Genomic DNA, 19,352 nt, shown 5'->3' with positions numbered 1-19,352 from the left:
TAGTCAAATTATATAGTTAGAGTACACACACAGGTTAACAATAGACCTCTCTGATTATCTGAAACATTAATAGAATAATTTTATTGGAAATTAGGAAAACAATCCCATTTACACAGCACTCAAAAAAATAAAAAACCTAAGAATAAACTCAACTAAGAAGGTTGACATAGAATGAATTTTTGCAGCCCCTATTCATATGTTAAACACTAACTTCTGAAGTGATGATATTAGGAGGCTAGGCCTTTGGGAGGTGATTAGGTCATGATAGTAGAGACTTCATGAATGGGATTAGTGTCTTTATAAAAGTTGTGATGTTTTTTGATATTCCCATTTGGTTACACTATAGTCCCCAGTTATTTCATATAACACCAGTCTGCCAATTTTGAAGATCTGATTAAAGTACATAATCAGTTGACACTAAGTAAGGAAGATTATTCTAAGTAAGTTGGGTGGGCCTGATGCAATGAGTTGAAAGGCCTTTCAAAGCCAGGCTGAGGCATCACTGAGAGAAGAATAAATTTAGTTTATGGACCACAGTTTCAGATTATACCCATGAGTTTCAGTCTACCTTTCCTGATGGCCTGCCCTTTCAATTATGGATATTCCTAAGCAGCTCTCACAATCATATAAGCCAATTCTTTGCAATAAATCTCTTGATATATTCTGCTTCTCTGATTGAATTCTGGCTGACACAACTATTAAACTCAAGATGTCTAACTTCCAACCCAAACTTATGAAACACATAAGGAATCAAGGTAAAAAAAATATACTGTCAAGAGAAAAGTCAACCAACAGACCAGGCTCAGAAATAACCCAAATGTTGGAATAACAGACAGGAAAATTAAGATTATTATGATTAATATGTTAATGTCTCTGGTGGTAAAGATAGGTAACATATGTGAACAGATGGGAAATTTTGACAAAGACATGGAATCTATAGTAAAGAATTAAATGGAAATATTAGAGGGGTGCCTGGGTGGCTCAGTCCTTAAGCATCTGCCTTCGGCTCAGGTCATGGTCCCAGGGTCCAGGATCGAGCCCCACATCAGGCTCCCTGCTCGGCAGGAAGCCTGCTTCTCCCTCTCCCACTCCTCCTGCTTGTGTTCCCTCTCTCGCTGTGTCTCTCTGTCAAATAAATAAATAAAATCTTAAAAAAAAATAAATGGAAATACTAGAAATAAAAAACATGTTAATGAGATAAAGAATGTCTTTGACAATTTATCAGCAGACTCAATGCAGCTGAAGAAAGAATCAGCAAATCTGAGCATAGGTCAAATTGAAACACGCAGAGAAAAAAAATGTAAAAAAGCAAAAACAAAACAGCATCAATTATCCAGGTGTTGTAAGGCAACATCAGTCAACATCATGAATGCTAAATTAAAATATAGTAGGATAAGAGACAAGAGAGCAAACTAAATATTTGAGTGATAATGGATAATTTTTCTCTCAACGCTAATGCCAGTCCACCACTCCCCACCCCCCCAGCCGGTCACACACACACACATATATACATCATATTTAGACTGTGTAAGGCAATGAAATAAAGAATACTTTGAGGACACTCAGAAAAAAACACATTTCATTCAGAGAAAAACAAAATAAAGATTACAGTGCATTCTTTTAAAAAACTATTCAAATCAGAAGACACTGGAGTGATATTCTTAAAGTACTAAAAGTAAAACAGAAATGTTAAGCAGATTTTTACATGAAGAGGAGAATATCCTTGAAGATAAATAATTAGCAAATTTTTTCAGACAAAAAATAAAATTAATGATCCACAAAAAACAAGCATTATTAAGTAAATTTCCATGATATACAAAAATCTCATGTCAATTTATTAAATATAACTATCAAGTGTCTGAATTCTCATTCTGTTTATAGGCAAATTTACATAGAATGCCTGATTAAAATCAGAAGACTTGTTGGTGATCATGATATAAGAACAGAGGAGGTTTAAATTAATAGAATACTGAATACTATCTATACATCATAATTAATCAGGTATTAATCATGTAATTGTGTATTAATGTTATCAGTATATCAAAGACACCTGGCTGCACATTCACCACCTGAAAAGTCTGCAGCTGAGAACTGGAGAGGGACGTTACATGTTTATTTTTCCAAGAGACTTGCTCTTGTTGATAGCCTAGAATATAAACACTTAAAAAAAAAAGATTTTATTTATTTGAGAGAGAAAGAGTGAGCAAGGGGAGTTGTAGGGGGTAGGGAGGGGGCAGGAGGAAAGAATCTCAAGCAGACTCCATGCTGAGATGAGCATGAGCCTGAGGAGGGGCTCAATCTCTTGACCCTAAGATCATGACCTGAGCCAAAACCAAGATTTGGACACTTAACTGACTGAGCCACCCAGGTACCCCTAAACACCTAAACACTTTAATAGTGACTGTTTCAAATCTTTTCTACCTTAGGTTGACACTTCTATTTTTTTCTCTACTTTTCCTCCTTTTTATGCTTTCCTCACTGATCCTTCACCCTTTTAGTTTACACATTCTTTTGTTTAATATATTAGCATATGCAGTCTTTATAACATACATACTTGTTCACTTAAGAACCACTGAGTCTTTAACTTAGCTTTGAATTTCTCTATCTTTTGTTTTGATTTTATAGTTTTACTCTAAAAGAGTAATTTAATTTCCCTTACTTCCCAGGATTAAATTGGCTTTCAGACATTCCTTAAAGAAGTTATTTCTAACAATTTTAAGCTTGCCTTTTTAATTCCTGAATAAGAATAGTAGCCACCATTTCTTTAAGCTCTCTTGAACAAAATCCAGTGTACTGTGTCCTTCAACAATCTACACAATCTGCAGTTACCCATCATTTCTCTGATCTCATTTCCAATCATTTTGTAATTAGTACATTGCTGGCTGTGCCCAAACTACCACTCTCACCATTCTCTAAACTCATTTACTATTTATCTACGTATCACTTCAGCTCTGCTGTTTCATCTCCCTGCCATGCTTTCCTCTCTAAAAATCTACATAGCTTGTCCCCTCACTGTTCTGGGTCTCTGAACAGATGCCATTCCATCACAGAGGCCTTCTCTGATTACCTCCATCACTGTAGACACCCTTTATTTGACTTTATTTCTTGGCTTACACTTATCATCAATTGATGACTTATGATTTTTTATTTAAGAATCATGAAAGAAGAAACTCTATTTGATTCACACTTATATCCCCAGCAAGTAGAAAAATTCTGGCACAAAATTGGCTTCGGTAAATATTTGTAAAATGAATGAGTAAATGTATGTCAGACATTATATGAGATCTTTCCTGTTCTATTATTTCATTAAATTCATATTTTAACTAATTTTATAGATGAGGAATTAGAAGCTCAAAAAGGTTAAAATAATTTGGTATTTCAAAGTTTGAAAAATTACTTAAACTTTGTTAATCTGCTAGGAGTAATCAGCCATGATGTTCACAAGACTGTCTTCCCTAACATATGTCACTCTTAATAAGCTTTAAAAAATACAAGGAAGTGAGGTAAAGATGAAGGGGAATATTGAAACAAAATATATAATTCAAGGAAAGCTGACCCAGATGAAACTCTCAGGGTTCTCAGGGTGAAGATAGGATTGAAAGTAGAGAATAGAGATTCTGGACTGAAAGTAATTTTTTTTTAAAGATTTTATTTATTTATTTCACAGAGAGAGACACAGTGAGAGAGGGAACACAAGTAGGGGGAGTGGGAGAGGGAGAAGCAGGCTTCCCGCGGAGCAGGGAGCCCGATGTGGCACTCGATCCTGGGACTCTGGGATCATGACCGGAGCCGAAGGCAGACACTTAATGACTGAGCCACCCAGGCGCCCCTGGACTGAAAGTAATTTAGAGAAGTGGTATTACATAGTAGCAGCCAAGAAGAGTGGGGAAAAAAAAAATGTGAAGATGAAAAAAAACCGAAAGCATACTTTTTTTAGAATTTTCCTCTGTAGCTGGTGAATATATTTAAATTCTCAAGACTACGAGGGGGATAAAATATATTATCCTGATCATCTTAGAGCATTGTGATGAATGAGATAATGAATGTGAAAGTGCTTTGGAACTGTAAGGGAGAAAAAGTAATTTCCCCTTTACCCTTCTAGGTTCTTGGCTGAAACCCTACCTCCACCCCCATTTTTAAAGACAGATTAACAGGAGAAAAACAAACAGAAGTTTAATAACATGTCTACCTTCTGTATACATAGGAGATACCCAAGAAAACTGAGTAACTCCCCAAAAAGTCCCAAGCCACTGCCTAAAATACCATCTCCAGCTAAAGACAAAAGAAAGATGTTGGGGGAAGCAGTTATGGGAGGTTATCAGGCAAAGCACTATAAATAAGGGCAAGGTTCTTATGCAGACTGAAGAGTTTCTAGAGATTTGGTCATCTCCTCTTCTTGGTACAGAGAGGGAGACACCTTTACAAATGGAGATTTCCTTTATTAATGTGTATTTTACAAAAAGGTAACTCTTACTCAGCTTCCAGAGCTTTCCCTGTGTCTGTTGTTTCTTAAAAATAATCAGTCTACAATAATCCTTATGCCAACATGTCATATTTTGGGGTGACAAATTCTGCTCCCCTTCGACACCATAACGTCTCTTCAGTTATAAGGAATTTGTATTCATTAGAAGTCAATTTTCTTATATTCTGAGTAGATGCTTTCATTTCTCAGTTTCCCTGTAATTGTTATTTATTTTTTTAAAAATCCTATTTTCCACAATCTTGTCTTTCAGATTAAAATGAATTCCAGGGCGCCTGGGTGGCTCAGTTGGTTAAGCGACTGCTTTCGGCTCAGGTCATGATCCTGGAGTCCCTGGATCGAGTCCCGCATCGGGCTCCCTGCTCAGCAGGGAGCCTGCTTCTCCTCTGACCCTCCCCCCTCTCGTGTGCTCTCTCTCTCTCATTCTCTCTGTCTCAAATAAATAAATAAAATCTTTAAAAAATAAAAATAAAAAAATAAAATGAATTCCAAATGTTGTGCAGCATAGATCCCATATGACCGTTCTCAGAATGTGAGATTGTTTATCTTCTACATTTAAAGTCACAGAAACAAAATCCTCATGTGGAAATGTCAGGGGATTAAAAGAGGAAAAAGAAAGAATTAAAAAAAAAAAACCTTTATAAATGTCATTTTTTTTTTCAATTTTCAAGGAATTGTCACAGGTAAACATACCTATTCCATTACCATGCCAATCCAGTAAGAGACATCTTTGAATAATAAGACAAAAATACCTGTAAATGAAACTTGGGGATTTCTTTTTTTTTTTTAATTTTATTTATTTATTTGAGTGAGAGAATGAGATAGAGAGAGCATGAGAGGGGGGAGGGTCAGAGGGCGAAGCATGCTCCCCACTGAGCAGGGAGCCCAATGCGGGACTCGATCCAGGGACTCCAGGATCATGACCTGAGCCAAAGGCAGTCGCTTAACCAACTGAGCCACCCAGGCGCCCCTGGAACTTGGGGATTTCTATTAGGTGGAAGTCACAACCACTTATGAAGCTTTTATAGAAGGATTATTAGTAACTTATAGAAAGAACCATATTTTATGTTTTGATCTTTGCAGTATAAAGGAAATCCTCAGGTTTAATGTCCCAAATGCTAACTTTTGGACTTGATAAAAAACTTGATTAAGATTAGTTCTACTGGTACTCGGGGGTTGCTCAGTTGGTTAAGCAGCTACCTTTTGCTCAGGTCATGATCCCAGGGTCCGGGATTGAGTCCCCACATCAGGCTCCTTGCTCAGAGGGGGAGCCTGCTTCTCCCTCTGCCTGCTGCTTCCCCCTTATCGCTCATGCTCGCTCTCTCTCTCGCTGAACAAATAAATAAACAAACAAATAAATAAATAAATAAAATCTAAAAAAAAAAGATTAGTTCTACTAAGTATGTTCATATTTGGATGAGTATTTTTCCTCTCTTTTATATATCCTACTATCACAAATGAATCAACTGAAAGTATCTTAGTACTTTCAGTGCATGATACTTATAATTTAGCACTTACAATGCTACCAAAAAAAGTGTATATTTCAGGAGATGATTATTCCAGGAGATTATATATTTATAATCTTGAATTTGAAGACATATTAAATGACTTGAAATAAAGGCTATATAGTCTTTCTATAATTTCTTTCTAAAATCATAATAGTCTTTCTAAATAATTTCTAATGTGGAATTAGAAACCAGTGGTGCTTATTAACACCTAGCAGTTTAGCAGTTGTTAAAGGCTATATTATGAAAGCAGATGCGCAAGCTCCTTAGTACCACTGAGATAGCAAGAGAAAAACATTCCTGGGGGATCTGAGCAAATTTGTGTTTAAAAAAAAAAAAAAGAACTACAAAATACGGCAGTTTAAGACCTAAGAAGTATGTACTGTGGGAAATGCTCCAGTGACCTTCTGGCCATGTGTTAATTTTGTCTTTATGTCTGAGTTCATCATTAATTATGTCTGTAATAAATTAAAACTGACTTCTTTGCTGATTGAAAGGGAAAAGGGTGTGAGGGACCTCCTTCCTAAGAAAATGGGATGGAATATATAAATGGGAAAATAAGGGAGAGAGAAATGATAATGTAAAGAATGAAATGAAAGAATATTAACCAGGGGGGAACAACAAGGAAAAAAATATTAGAATTACTTTATAAAGATGTTATTATTTCAAAAGAGGGTGAATTCTGGTATTCTGAAAATTAATAAAGATTCCATATATTTGACAAGTTAATTCTGCAGTGTGGTGAATATCACAAACATGTTTCTAAATATGATAATATGCTCTGTGCCCCATCTCACTCATTGATTTCACTCTGTGCAGTTGATTTAAACAGGAAAGAGTAATTCTTCAAGTCAAAGCTTACTAGGAAACTAAAGGAGGGCCAGATTGGTTCTGCATTCTTAAAATTGAATGTATAAATTTGGCATAATAATGAGGAACACAGGAATGATTCAGTTGCTACTATAGTAAACAGGATCTACTCTCTGGACCATGCATGACTCAACATCACAAAATAATTGGCTTCAATTATAGGGACATAGGGTATTTCATAACATTTGCTGTGAAGTTTGTTAATGTTGTGTGAATGTCTTGCTGATAACGTGGTTTTAAAAGTGATAAGCAGCAAATGTCACCACAGTAAGACGAACCTGAATGGAACTGGAGCAGGTGAAGTATGACAGAGTGCAAATGAAATGCTGAAAATGGGGAGAATAAAAAGCAACAGGGAGAAGGTGTGAATGGAGGACCCCTAATCTCTGGGGGTGCTGGGCAGTGGAGACTAGGCAGTATCAATTCCTCCTAATTCAAATGACCCTCACACTTGCTCTTAGAGCCTCTTTCATATCTGAGTGAAAGACCTTCCTTTTTTTCTTCAAAGGCAATTCCACTCCCAGAATGAGTCTATACCATCTTACCATTTCTAGTATTTCATCATGCTTACGCCATTTTCCTGTTATCCAGAATCATTTCCCTCAACATGCTTGAGTTTCTGCCAGTACTAAAAAAAGGAAAAAAATAAAAGAAAAAAATTCAAACAAATTAACCTCTTTCTAATTAGTATTTCATTTGTCTACTTCCATTTACAGCCAAGATTCTTTTAACAGATTTCTTCATTCATTGTCTTCAAATTTTCTCTCTCCAATATTCTACTATAAAGTTTTAAAATTTAGCTTCTTTACCCACCCCTCCACTGAAAGTGCTATGGCAAGCTACTGGTCATAAATTACCTTATACTCTGTGAAAATGAATAATTTTTAATCCTTATTTTATTTGACATTTCTGCAGGGTTTGTCAGTTAATTCCCTCTAGGGAGTCTTTCCCTGGGTGTTTAAGGGTTCCTGGACCCAATTCCAATGTAAGGAGGGTTCTCTCCCCCCACCCACACAACACTAAGCAACTCTCAGATACTAGTAGGGTGTCCAAGAATCTAATCCAATCCTGACATTATCTACTCAAAGACAGCATCAGATTCCATAGGTTAAGGATTCAGTCTTACGAGACTGTCCCCCACCCTCAACTTCCACACCCATTTCAGTGGCCTGTCGCAAGCTCCAGGCTATTACTCATGCTTTTGACTCACCCACTACAGATTGGAGGTTCCAATGAACTCTTCCTTAGGTTCTTTCAATTTGCTACAGTGGCTCACAGAACTCAGGAAAACACTTATGTTTACAAGTTTATTAAAGAATATGATAAGGGATATAAATCAACAGACAGAGGGAAGAAATATATAAGGAAGGTAAGGGAAAAGGGAATGGATCTTCCATGCCCTCTCCAGGAGGGCCACTCTCCCAAATCTCTAGGGGTTCACCAACCTGAAAGCTCTCCAAACCTAGTGCTTTTGTATTTTCAGAGAAGCTTCATTACTAAATCATTGTCTGTTGGCTGATTCAGCCTTCAGTCCTGGAGAACTTGGGGTGGGACTGAAAGTTCCATTCCTGTATTCACATGGTTGGTTCTCCTGGCAACAAGCTCTCCCTGCTCCCCCATCCTTAGGTTACCTAAGGGCTTTCCAAAAGTCACCTCATTAACATAAAAAAGACCCTTATCACAGGAAATGCAAGGGTTTTGAGGAGCTGTGACCCAGAAACCATGGATGAAAAAAAATACCTATGAGAAATATATATTTGGAAATATATATTTGGTCATTATGACCAATTTATTTCTTATAAAACACAATATCTCACTGGGGTTCCCATGACAATGATTTTTAAATTCTATTTTCCTCAGACCTTGACATGGTCTTCTCTTTCTCTAAAAATTCTCTAATGGGTTGGCTCTTTGGAAATCATCTCACTTTCTACTTTCGTCTTTGGGATTTTCATTCATTCCCGTGAATCCTGGTAAATGACACCTAATTTCCTATCTATTTTGAAAACTTCAGACCCACTTATCTGACCTTGTCCAGAAGAGTCATGATATGAAATAAATAAAGAGTAAATTATTATTATTATTATTTTAAAGATTTTATTTATTTATTTGAGAGAGAGAGAATGAGAGACAGAGAGCAGGAGAGGGAGGAGGGTCAGAGGGAGAAGCAGACTCCCCGCTGAGCAGGGAGCCCGATGCGGGACTCCATCCCGGGACTCCAGGACCATGACCCGAGCCGAAGGCAGTCGCTTAACCAACTGAGCCACCCAGGCTCCCCAAGAGTAAATTATTAAGTAAGGTTGTTTTCATGCCTTCACTATTAATTTTTTGCATCTTCTTGGAGTTGACCTAATAAAAGTATGAAACATTCTTCTATTTATAGTCATTTTACATGTGGAATGGATGCTATTTAAATAAATTTCTCATCAGTGATTCTCGTATATGCAGAGAGGTACATTCCTTGCTCTAGTGCAATGGAAGCTGGATGAATTCTGTGCAGATATCAACCCAAATGTGTAAGTTTGTTGTCTATTGACAGCCCACATGAGATACTGCAATTCATTTTATGTGTTATTTTATTTATTTATTTATTTATTTATTATTATTATTTTTTAAAGACTTTTTATTTATTTATTTGAGAGAGAGAGAATGAGAGACAGCACGAGAGGGAAGAGGGCAGAGGGAGAAGCAGACCCCCTGCTGAGCAGGGAGCCTGATGTGGGACTCGATCCCGGGACTCCAGGATCATGACCTGAGCCGGAGGCAGTCGCTTAACCAACTGAGCCACCCAGGCGCCCTCATTTTATGTGTTATTTTAAATGAAAACTCCTGCCGTGAAATCTATGAGTTTCAACACGGAATCACTGGCCTCCTCTATTCTTTTCCTCACCACAATTGTGTTTGAGGATTGGGGAAACATAGGTTGTTTTCTTTTTTCACACAGCACATTAAATAGAACCAGTTGCAGGACTAATATAATGCTCAAAGCTACAGGAAATTGAAACTTACAAACTTCTAAATGTACACTCTGTAGCAGGTTAGTTTCCTACCTTTAACATTGAATTAGAGCATAATTTCACATAATCCTTTTTCCTTTCTTTCTTTTTCAAATTAGGAAAACTGCCTTTTCTCCCTCCAGTCTGTTTTTTTTTTTCCTAGATGGCTCTGTTGAGAGACATCAAACTGGAAAACATCAAAAATGGCATGGGAGCTGAGCTCCTCTCACTAGAAAGCTGCTTTTTTGTGATTCTGATGCAGAGAAAGAGCTGAACTTTTGGAATTTAAGTTCAGTTTAGCTTTACATAGCAATATTTTTTTTCTAATTTGTGTGATATCTCCAAATAAATGCTGGGAAAGTTGACTTTCCAAAGGGAATCTGAAGTGTCTAGTGAACTTTGACCACGGAGTTTCAAAAAAAAGAATATAACAAATTCTGATTTGTTTGTTTTGATTTATCAAAGAGCTTTAACCTGAGATAAGACAGGACTGAATTTTTAAACTCTTTTTGAATTATTCGGGTCCCAGAAAACATGAGAACTGTCTTTTAATCATTTTGTCTAGAGATTCCATTGACTGAATGGATACTCCATTTCTGACAGCAAAGCATGAGAAATAATTTAGTTTCACTAACTCTTAATGAGCAAAAGCTCTTGTGAGCTTACATAAGTTATTTCATAGAATGAAATATAAATGTTAAATTACAAAATTCAAAGTTTTTGGAATTCATTTTTGGAAGAACCAACACTGAAAAATCTTGCACTGCTGTCAGGGTTCAATTTTGTCAGCCTAGTGTGCAAAATAAATAGTAAAACTCAGGGTTACAGCTTTTCTGCTTATATATGTGTTGACAGATTGTGCTTATCAAAGTCTAGAGGTTCAAGAAAGGTGGCACAGCAATCATGCCTGGTTCAGCCATGGCTGTCTTCCCCACTACAGTGATTTTAACAAAAATGCAAATTGACCTCAACCTGCCCTTGAAAGTTGTGAGCTGAGATATGGCAAGCATTCACCACTAGACTGCAAACACAAACGTGCAAAACCAGTAGGAATTGGTTACTCAGTAAAACTGTTAAAAAAGAATTCTTTCACTAATTAAATAGATGGGGTGACTTTACATACTGAATGCATTTACTATTTAAAATGCTTTACATAGAAAGTGATTGCAAATACTAACAAGGAGATAGAAAAAAAATCTTTTTAGTATATGAGGCTAAGGGGATGTGATTTCTTTGAACATAACTTGAAGATCAGTATTAGTACAAAGCTATTTATTTAAGGTAGATAAAAGAAAAAATAATCTTCATCTTAAAATACTTGCTTTAGCAGACTGTATTTTCAATTTATCTGAGATGACTGTACGTTTTGCTGAGCTAACATGGATAACAAAGAAAATCGTCAATGCTCAAATATATTGTCAGTTTCCATGGAGACCAAAGAAATCATAACCCTTGAGTTCAAACAATTTGAGAAAGGCTAAATATCACACCACATGGAAGGTGAGTAGTGAATGGGATGAAATTGAATAAGTCATGGAAACACAGTTTTACTTATGCCATGCTTAATATGCATAAACTGAATTTTTTACTCTCCTTAAATTCCCCTAAATACCTAAAGTTATGATATGTAATGTCGTGAGTAGTGTGTATTCTGACTCAAGTCAGAACACTTGGATTAGGAATGACTCTCCCTTAACAGCTGCTTGACTTAGACCAAGTAGTATACTTCAATTATTAATTCCTTTCAAGAAGCTTAAAAGATGGATAATAATCAGAATTAAGATGAGCAGCTGAAGGGTCAAAAGTCTAAATTCAGCCAATATTTCAACCACTTGCTTACATTCTTTTTTTCTTTTTTGCTTTCAGGACTGTGCCTTTTCAACTTGCTGATATTATGATTTTCCTTATCTTCAGTCATTGGAAATCTGCAACTCTTTGTCTCAGAATCTAATTCTATTTTTGTAGGGTGGAGTGTAGTAGTGTGTTGGGGTTCTCTACTCTTCCTCTTGTTCAGTTGATGAGATTTATGTATACAAGAAACTTAAAAGAACAATATTTCAAAAACTGATATCAGAGCTATCTATGACAGAACAACTATCATTGTTTGGAAAAAATTTTTATTGTAAATTGCTTGAGTGGAAAGTCAGGCACCAGAGTAAAGATATCTGAAGGGACAGAATTAAAAGGAGAGAGGAGGAAGCTATGAGAAAAAGAGAGGAATTTGGTTTTTCATTTGAATGGAAAAAGTAATTATAACTAGAGGAGAATTAAAAAGGGGGAAAGAAGATAAGAGGTGGTGAAAGGACGTTCCTTAGAGGTTCAGGAGCCATAACAAACTTTTAATAAAAGAATAATGTCTTCCTGTTCATTTCATTTAAAGTTGGCTACATTTCTGTGATGAAATTCCTATCTAAATCATCCCATCTTGAACTTTAGTAAAATCTGCTATACTTCAATATACTCCCAAATGCTGTGTGTGTGTTTGGGGAGAGAGGGGCTCTCTTGTTACCAGTTCTTTTTAGGTTCCTGGACCTAATTCCAATGTTGGAGGTAGGGGGACACTGAGCTGGCATCTGGGAATTCAACTCAATTCTGACACTATCTACCCAGGGATAGCAACAGATTCCACACATTAAGGGTTCAGTCCTACAAGACTGCCCTCCCTTTGGTTCCCCCCCGGTCCCCTGCAGATGTCAGTCACAAGCCCAGATTTGTTACCTGTACTTCTGACCTACTGGCTGTAAATTAGAGGTTACCACTACCTCCTCCGTGGATTTGATTAATTTGCTAAAGCAGCTCACAGAACTCAGGAAACCTGTTTATTCACTAGATTACCAGTTTATTATAAAAAGATAAAACTCTGGAACAGCCAATGAGATGCAGAAGGCAAGATATGGGGAGAGGTTGTGGAGACTCCATGCCTCCCCAGCTATGCCACTTTCTCAGCACCTCCCTGTGTTCACCAACCCAGAAGCTGTCCAAACCCAGTTCTTCTGGGTTTTTATGGAGTCTTCATTACATAGGCATGCCTGATTAAATCATTGCCCACTGGCAATTGATCCAACCTCCAGTCCCTCTCCCCTCCCCAGAAGTCAGTGGGATGAGACTAAAAGTTCCAATCCTCTAAACACATGGTTGATTCCTCTGGCAAATCACCTCATTAACCTAACGAAAGGCACCTTTGTGGTTTTCATCACTTAGGAAATTCCAAGGATTTGGGGAAATGCAAGCCAGGAACTGTGGGTTAAAGACCAAATATATATGGGAAATATATTTTGGTAATCTGGATGATGAAATATTTATTTCTTATAAATCACAATATTGCACTAGTGAAGAATTTCTTCATTTGCAAACATTTATTATCTTCCATGTGCCAGACATTGTACTGGGTGCTGGAGGCACAATCATTTTTGGAAGAGGTGTGATAACAGAATAAAATGGAATAAGCATTGGTAAGAGGATTACTTAAAATGGAGTTGGGAAGGACATTGATAAAGTGGGGCTTATGCACATTGTCTATCTTAAATTCTCAGAATTTTTGCTGAAGTCAGCTAAAAGCCAAGACATCTATCTGCTGCATGTTAAAATGGACATAAGTGGACTTTCTGCTTAACACTAGCTCTAGCAACCAATCCCAATTATATTGATGTAACTGTTGGCTATCCCAGCACCAATCACATTCTCTCCAAAACTACTTATGTAAATTCCCTCTTTCCTCTTTAAAAACTCTAACCTCTATCATCTTTCTGGAGCATGCTTTCGATTTCAGTCAAATCTATGTCCCTGGATTACAATCCCTAAACCCCAGATAATGCACATATTTTATTTTACAGCTTGCAATGTTATCTTTCATTGGTTGACAAGTCTGTAGGACTTTATTAGCCAATTGGGCAAGCATTTAAGGTGCCCGTAATAAGTGGTGCAATTGAGATATATATGGGTCCTATAGAAATGGTGGGGGGGGGGCATGTACATCACACAGCTGAGTAAAGAATCAAGTTTTAGCAGACTGTTAAAGGATGGCTTTATCATCTTTATCTATAAAACAGGGTATGTAGTCGGAGGGGGAGACAAACCATGAGAGACTATGGGCTCCGAGAAACAAACTGAGAGTTCTAGAGGGGAGGGGGGTGGGGGGATGGGTTAGCCTGGTGATGGGTATTAAGGACTGCATGGAGCACTGGGTGTTATACGCAAACAATGAATCATGGAACGCTACATCAAAAACTAATGATGTAATGTATGGTGATTAACATAACATAAAAAAAATAAAAAAAATGAGAAAAAAAAATAGGGTATGTAGTAACTGCCCTAAACACTTCACAAGAATGTTCTACAGATCAAATGTAATAGTAAAAGCACTAAACAGATATACTCGTTTAACTTTTTTGAAATTGACTGTTATGTTAGATTTAATCCACTTCCATTACTGCATGGTACTAATAATTCATATTGATTATGGAGAGTAGTTAATTTGATTATTGTTACAAGTCTTGTTCCAATATTTTAACACAAGTTGACTTAACCTTTTGCACTCTTCAGTCTTTCTGTCCTTCCATTTCATCTTGCAGCTGTATGAACCAATATCTTAGAAGGTATATTGAAGTGTTTTAAATGTATATACTAAAACAAGTCACTTGTTTTCTGTTAACATAAATCACTCGCTTTTGGAATTTTAGCTGATTGTTGGAGGTGACTCTGGTACCTGCCTGCTGGCTGGTCTTTTTATTTGGAGGTTGGACTAGTAGTTGTACAGAGAGTTTTGTAGTCAGGTGTTTCAAAAGTACTCAGCAAGTAATGGTAACTACTAAACAGGAATCTTGGCAGCTTCTACTCCTTCTATCAAAGTGGACTAATTGTTCTTTCTCAGTCTATGAATCAAGTGTTGGAAACTGTCAACTTTCACTTTGATTTTTAGTCAGAAATGTTTTAGTATTTGCTGTAGACTGAATATGTGCCCCCACCGGATTCATATGTTGAAAACTAATCCCCATATGATGGTATTTGGAGGTAGGGCCTTTGGGAGGTGATTAGTACTCTTATAAAAGACAGCCCAGAGAGCTGCCTTCCCTCTTTGGCCTTGTGAGGACACAGAAAGAAGATGGTCATCCACGAGGCTGAAAGCGGTTCCTCACCAGACACTGAATCTGCGGGTGTCTCGATCATGTACTTCTCAGCCTCTAGAAATACGAGAAAGAAATTTCTGTTCATAAGTCACCCAGCCCATGTATTCTTGGTACAGCAGCCTGAATGGACTAAAACCACAGTCTTCATAGAATTATGGCTGCCCTGCCTAGACCTACTTCACAGGCTGGTGGATGCAGACACAGCCGCACGCACCTGTGAGTGATAACCTCTCCCAGAAGTAATTGAGAGCCAACTACGGCCAGTCTTCTTGATTCAAAGGGGTCAGTTATAGTGTGGCATTTATTTGCAGGCATGTGTGGAGTATCTGCTATATACCAGGAGTGATTCTCAGTGAGCCCAAGCTGAGTACAGGCTTCAGCTGAACCCATTTCTCTGCCAGTGTTCTTTCCCTACCCTGTCCTTCATCCCTCACTCCCATACAGGTTTTATCTGACTTTCTCATTAGATCACTTGAACAAGAATCTTTAGTTAAGGCACTGCTTCTACCGAGCCTAGCTTTAGAAATAGAATTTATATTAAATGATCATGAGGTTCTCCTCATGTTAAGAATTCATTTAAAAATAGGAACAATCATAGAATTTTACACTTATGAGTGACTACATAACCTTTTGGTTTAATTTTATATTTTAAGGCCTTGAAACCTCTTTTTTCCAATACATGTTCTTTTGTATTTATTGAGATATTCTGGCTACCATTTAAATGACTCTTTAGTTTATAAAATATGCATGATTATACTGGAAATAGAATAGTTATTATTGACATTAGATCATATTTTAGGATCTCTACAATAGGGGAGAACTTTAGCACTTGTATCCAAGTGAATGTAATTACTTACCAATTTTAATTTTTGCATTTTAAAAATATTACTTCCCTTTATTCTCGTATTTGCTTTGTTAAAATTGAGCCATTGCTGATCCTAATAGCTCAAATAGAAAATTTTCTCTCCCCTGTTATGAAACAGACTACTGTAAGATATTCCTGAAAACTTCTGAAATGTACTTATGAATCAAAATACTTTGGAAAGACAATCCAGCCATGTAAGAACCTTTCTATTAATTAGTACTTGTATTGTTCAACTTCAACTTTTTATTTTATTTATTTTTTAAAGATTTTATTTATTTATTTCACAGAGAGAGAGGGAGAAGAAGCAGGGGGAGCAGCAGAGGGAGAGGGAGAGAGAGAAACAGGCTCTCCGCTCTGCAGGGAGCCCAATGCGGGCCTTGATCCCAGAATCCTGGGATCATGACCTGAGCCAAAGGCAGAGGGCCAACTCACTGAGCCACCTAGGCACTCCTCAACTTAAACTTGTTAATATGAATAGTTGGAAATGGAGATCTAAGAAATTTAATCCTGAGTTTCTTGGGAATTTTTTAAAATGTAGAATTCTAAGATTTTATTATCTAGGGAACTGAAATCTAACCCTTTCTATTGATTATACCATGTACTTGGATACATAGCCAACTAAAAAGAATTTTAAAGAATGTGCCTAGTTATTGATAAACCCAAGATTTATCATGTTCAAACATCTTGAGTTCATATTATAAGGACATTTATTTCAGCTATATTTCCTTTTAATGTCTATATCCTTCAATCTCAAATTCTACCAGTGAATCAGTTACTTGTAATTGCCATGTTATCTATCTAATGAGAATTTATAGTCATTTTTCAAAAAGTGAAGTAAAACAGTAAAACATGGGCATTTCCTTGTAACTTATTTCTTGTAATTCTGACCATATCTGACAAGCCAATTCCATTTTTATGGTAAAAGGGCTACTTATCCTGGCATACTTAAGCCTGTGTTCCTCAAACACTGTGCTTAAATCAAACATTTTTCTATAAGGCTTGATAGTAACTTGCGATTTGAAACCTGGTAAACTTATGGGTATTTAAGGAAAACATAATTACAGTGCTCAAATTTGTCAAGTGATAGTCTCCTCAGTTCATTATTCAGAAAATTTGTGGAATTTGAGTTATATCATAAAAAAATTTATAATTAGAAATCAATATATATGGTACAATTACAACTTAAAAATTAATTGCTTACATTTTACATGTTCTTTTCTGGACTTTGCTCACCTTCATATATGCAGAATATATAGTTTTATCTTAATAGTTTTGTATTTTGCTTTTGCCAGTATTTTTATTTAAATAACATAGAATACCATTGAAAAAAGGATGCCATTATTGCTGCTCATATCTTATGAATCAAAACCTTTCTTTATCATGTCACATAGATATATTTGTAAGAGATTTGAGAATTTTATCTTTATTGGTTTTATTTTGAGTTTTGTACATGTGAAAGCATGATACTTTCATTTCTCACAGTTCAAAAAGGAAAGAATAAAGTCACCAATAAAAAGAGTATAGTCCAGAAAATAAATTATTTCATTACATATAAATAGAATTAAGCACAAGTTGGATAAAATGGGGTTGTGTTTTGCTATAAAATTATTTTTCTGACAGGAAAAATGGGAAGCAAAACATTTATTAAAGCTTGTATATGTATGCATGTACTAAATTAATATTACTAGACACACTATGGATAGATGTTAAGTTGAGGTGTTTTGTTTGTTTTGTTTTGGTTTTGGTTTTTTATTTTATTTTATTTTATTTATTTTTTAAAGATTTTATTTATTTATTTGAGCCAGAGAGAATGAGAGAGAGAGAGAGAGAGAGCACATGAGAGGGGGGAGGGTCAGAGGGAGAAGCAGGCTCCCTGCCGAGCAGGGAGCCCGATGTGGGACTCGATCCGGGGACTCCAGGATCATGACCTGAGCCGAAGGCAGTCGCTTAACCAACTGAGCCACCCAGGCGCCCGGTTTTTTATTTTTATATTTTCCTAAACAAGTCCAGATTGGATCTTTGGTCTAGATTTTCATTTTCATTGCAAGACTGAAAATGAACAGTAGGATTTCCCTTTAAACTTGAATGAAGAATCTTGTCTTAATTCCCAAATTGACTAGTGATTAGAACCTTAAAAACTTGCCAAAATGGGTGGGGAAGGAAGTCCAAGATGACCTTGTAGGAAGACCCTGAATTCATCTCTTCCTATGGACATGCCAAGCTCATAGCAATATATGGAATAATTCCTGCTGAAAAAAACCCTGATAACTAGCTGAACAGCTCCCTCCACAACAAGGGATAAAAGCACTACTTTGAGACAGGTTAAAGAGCTAGAGTCACCAAAAGGCAGGGTCTGTCCCAAAACTGGTGTGGCTACATGCAACATGGAGGGAGAGATCTCATGAATCTGGAGCTTTTCCTAAGTAGTGAGGCATTTGTCCCCAACATCAGGCACCTCAACCTTTGGGACCTGCACCAGAGAGACAATGCCCTCAAAACAACTGGCTTTGGAAAGCAATGGGGCTTACATCTACGGAATCTGGGAGGCTATAGGGACGTAAGATACTCATTTTGAGGGGCTCACATGTGGACTCACTCATCCTGGAAACCAGCGCAAAGACAGAAGTTTGAGAGATGACTAGATTATATGTGAAAGAGGGGCAATCCACACAAGGGATTCCTCTTGATCTGGTGTTCAGAGGGGTTGCTGTCCAGAGGGGCTGGTATTCCTAGGCCCCATGGGACTGTAACAACCAGAAAGACAGTTCAGGGCAAGCTACCACAACCAGGGGCCTCACCTACCCAGACTGAAACACCTCCAAATCTCTTGGTCTGGATGTCAGCATGGTCTATGATTGAAGTCCCACAGGATTTTATATATTTACATATATTAAGAACTACTGATCAAAGATCTGGCTTCCAGTTAGCCTGAAACTATTAATCATCAAAACTCCTCCCCCCCCCAAAAAAAAATATTGGAAGAAATAATGGCTAAAAACTTCCCTGATCTGGGGAAGGAAACAAATACCTAGGTCCAGGAAGCAAAGAGAGTTCCAAAGAGAACCCAAAGAGATCCACACCAAGACACATTATAATTAAAATGTCAAGAGTTAAGAGAGAATCTTAAAAGCAGCAAGAGAAAAACAACTTGTTACATACAAGGGAACCTCCATAAGACTATCAGCTGATTTTCCAGCAGAAATTTTGCAGGTCAGAAGTGGGGAAAGGAAAGAAACTTCCAACCAAGAGTACTCTACCCAGCAAAGCTATCATTCAGAATTAAACAGATAAAGATTTTTCCAGAAAGCGAAAGCTAATGGAGTTCACCACCACTAAACTGGCCTAACAAGAAAAGTTAGAAGAATTTCTTTAAGCAGAAAAGAAAGGGCACTAGCTAATAACAAGAAAACATATGAAAGTAATAATCTCACTGGCAAAGATGAATATATAGTAAAGGTAGTAGAGTAACCACTTATAAAACTAATATGGTTAAAAGACAAGAGTAGTAAG

General features: G+C 36.9%; 1 long non-coding RNA gene across 1 annotated transcript in view; it reads left to right on the top strand.

The window, feature by feature from the left end:
- The window catches only part of LOC123858790 (uncharacterized), a 222,018-nt gene extending 217,058 nt beyond the window's left edge, over window positions 1-4,960 (top strand). Inside the window, exon 3 of the long non-coding RNA XR_010410400.1 lies at window positions 4,734-4,960. This is a non-coding gene — a long non-coding RNA (uncharacterized LOC123858790). The remainder of the gene's footprint in view (window positions 1-4,733) is intronic.
- The last annotated feature ends 14,392 nt before the right edge of the window (window positions 4,961-19,352 follow it).

The sequence above is a fragment of the Mirounga angustirostris genome, unplaced genomic scaffold (assembly GCF_029215605.1).
Source record: "Mirounga angustirostris isolate CCGP_5_RB_7025 unplaced genomic scaffold, mMirAng1.0.hap1 SCAF_4, whole genome shotgun sequence".
NCBI lineage: Eukaryota > Metazoa > Chordata > Mammalia > Carnivora > Phocidae > Mirounga > Mirounga angustirostris.
Note: the sequence above shows the minus strand (reverse complement) of the source record. Positions and strands in the feature narration are given on the sequence as shown.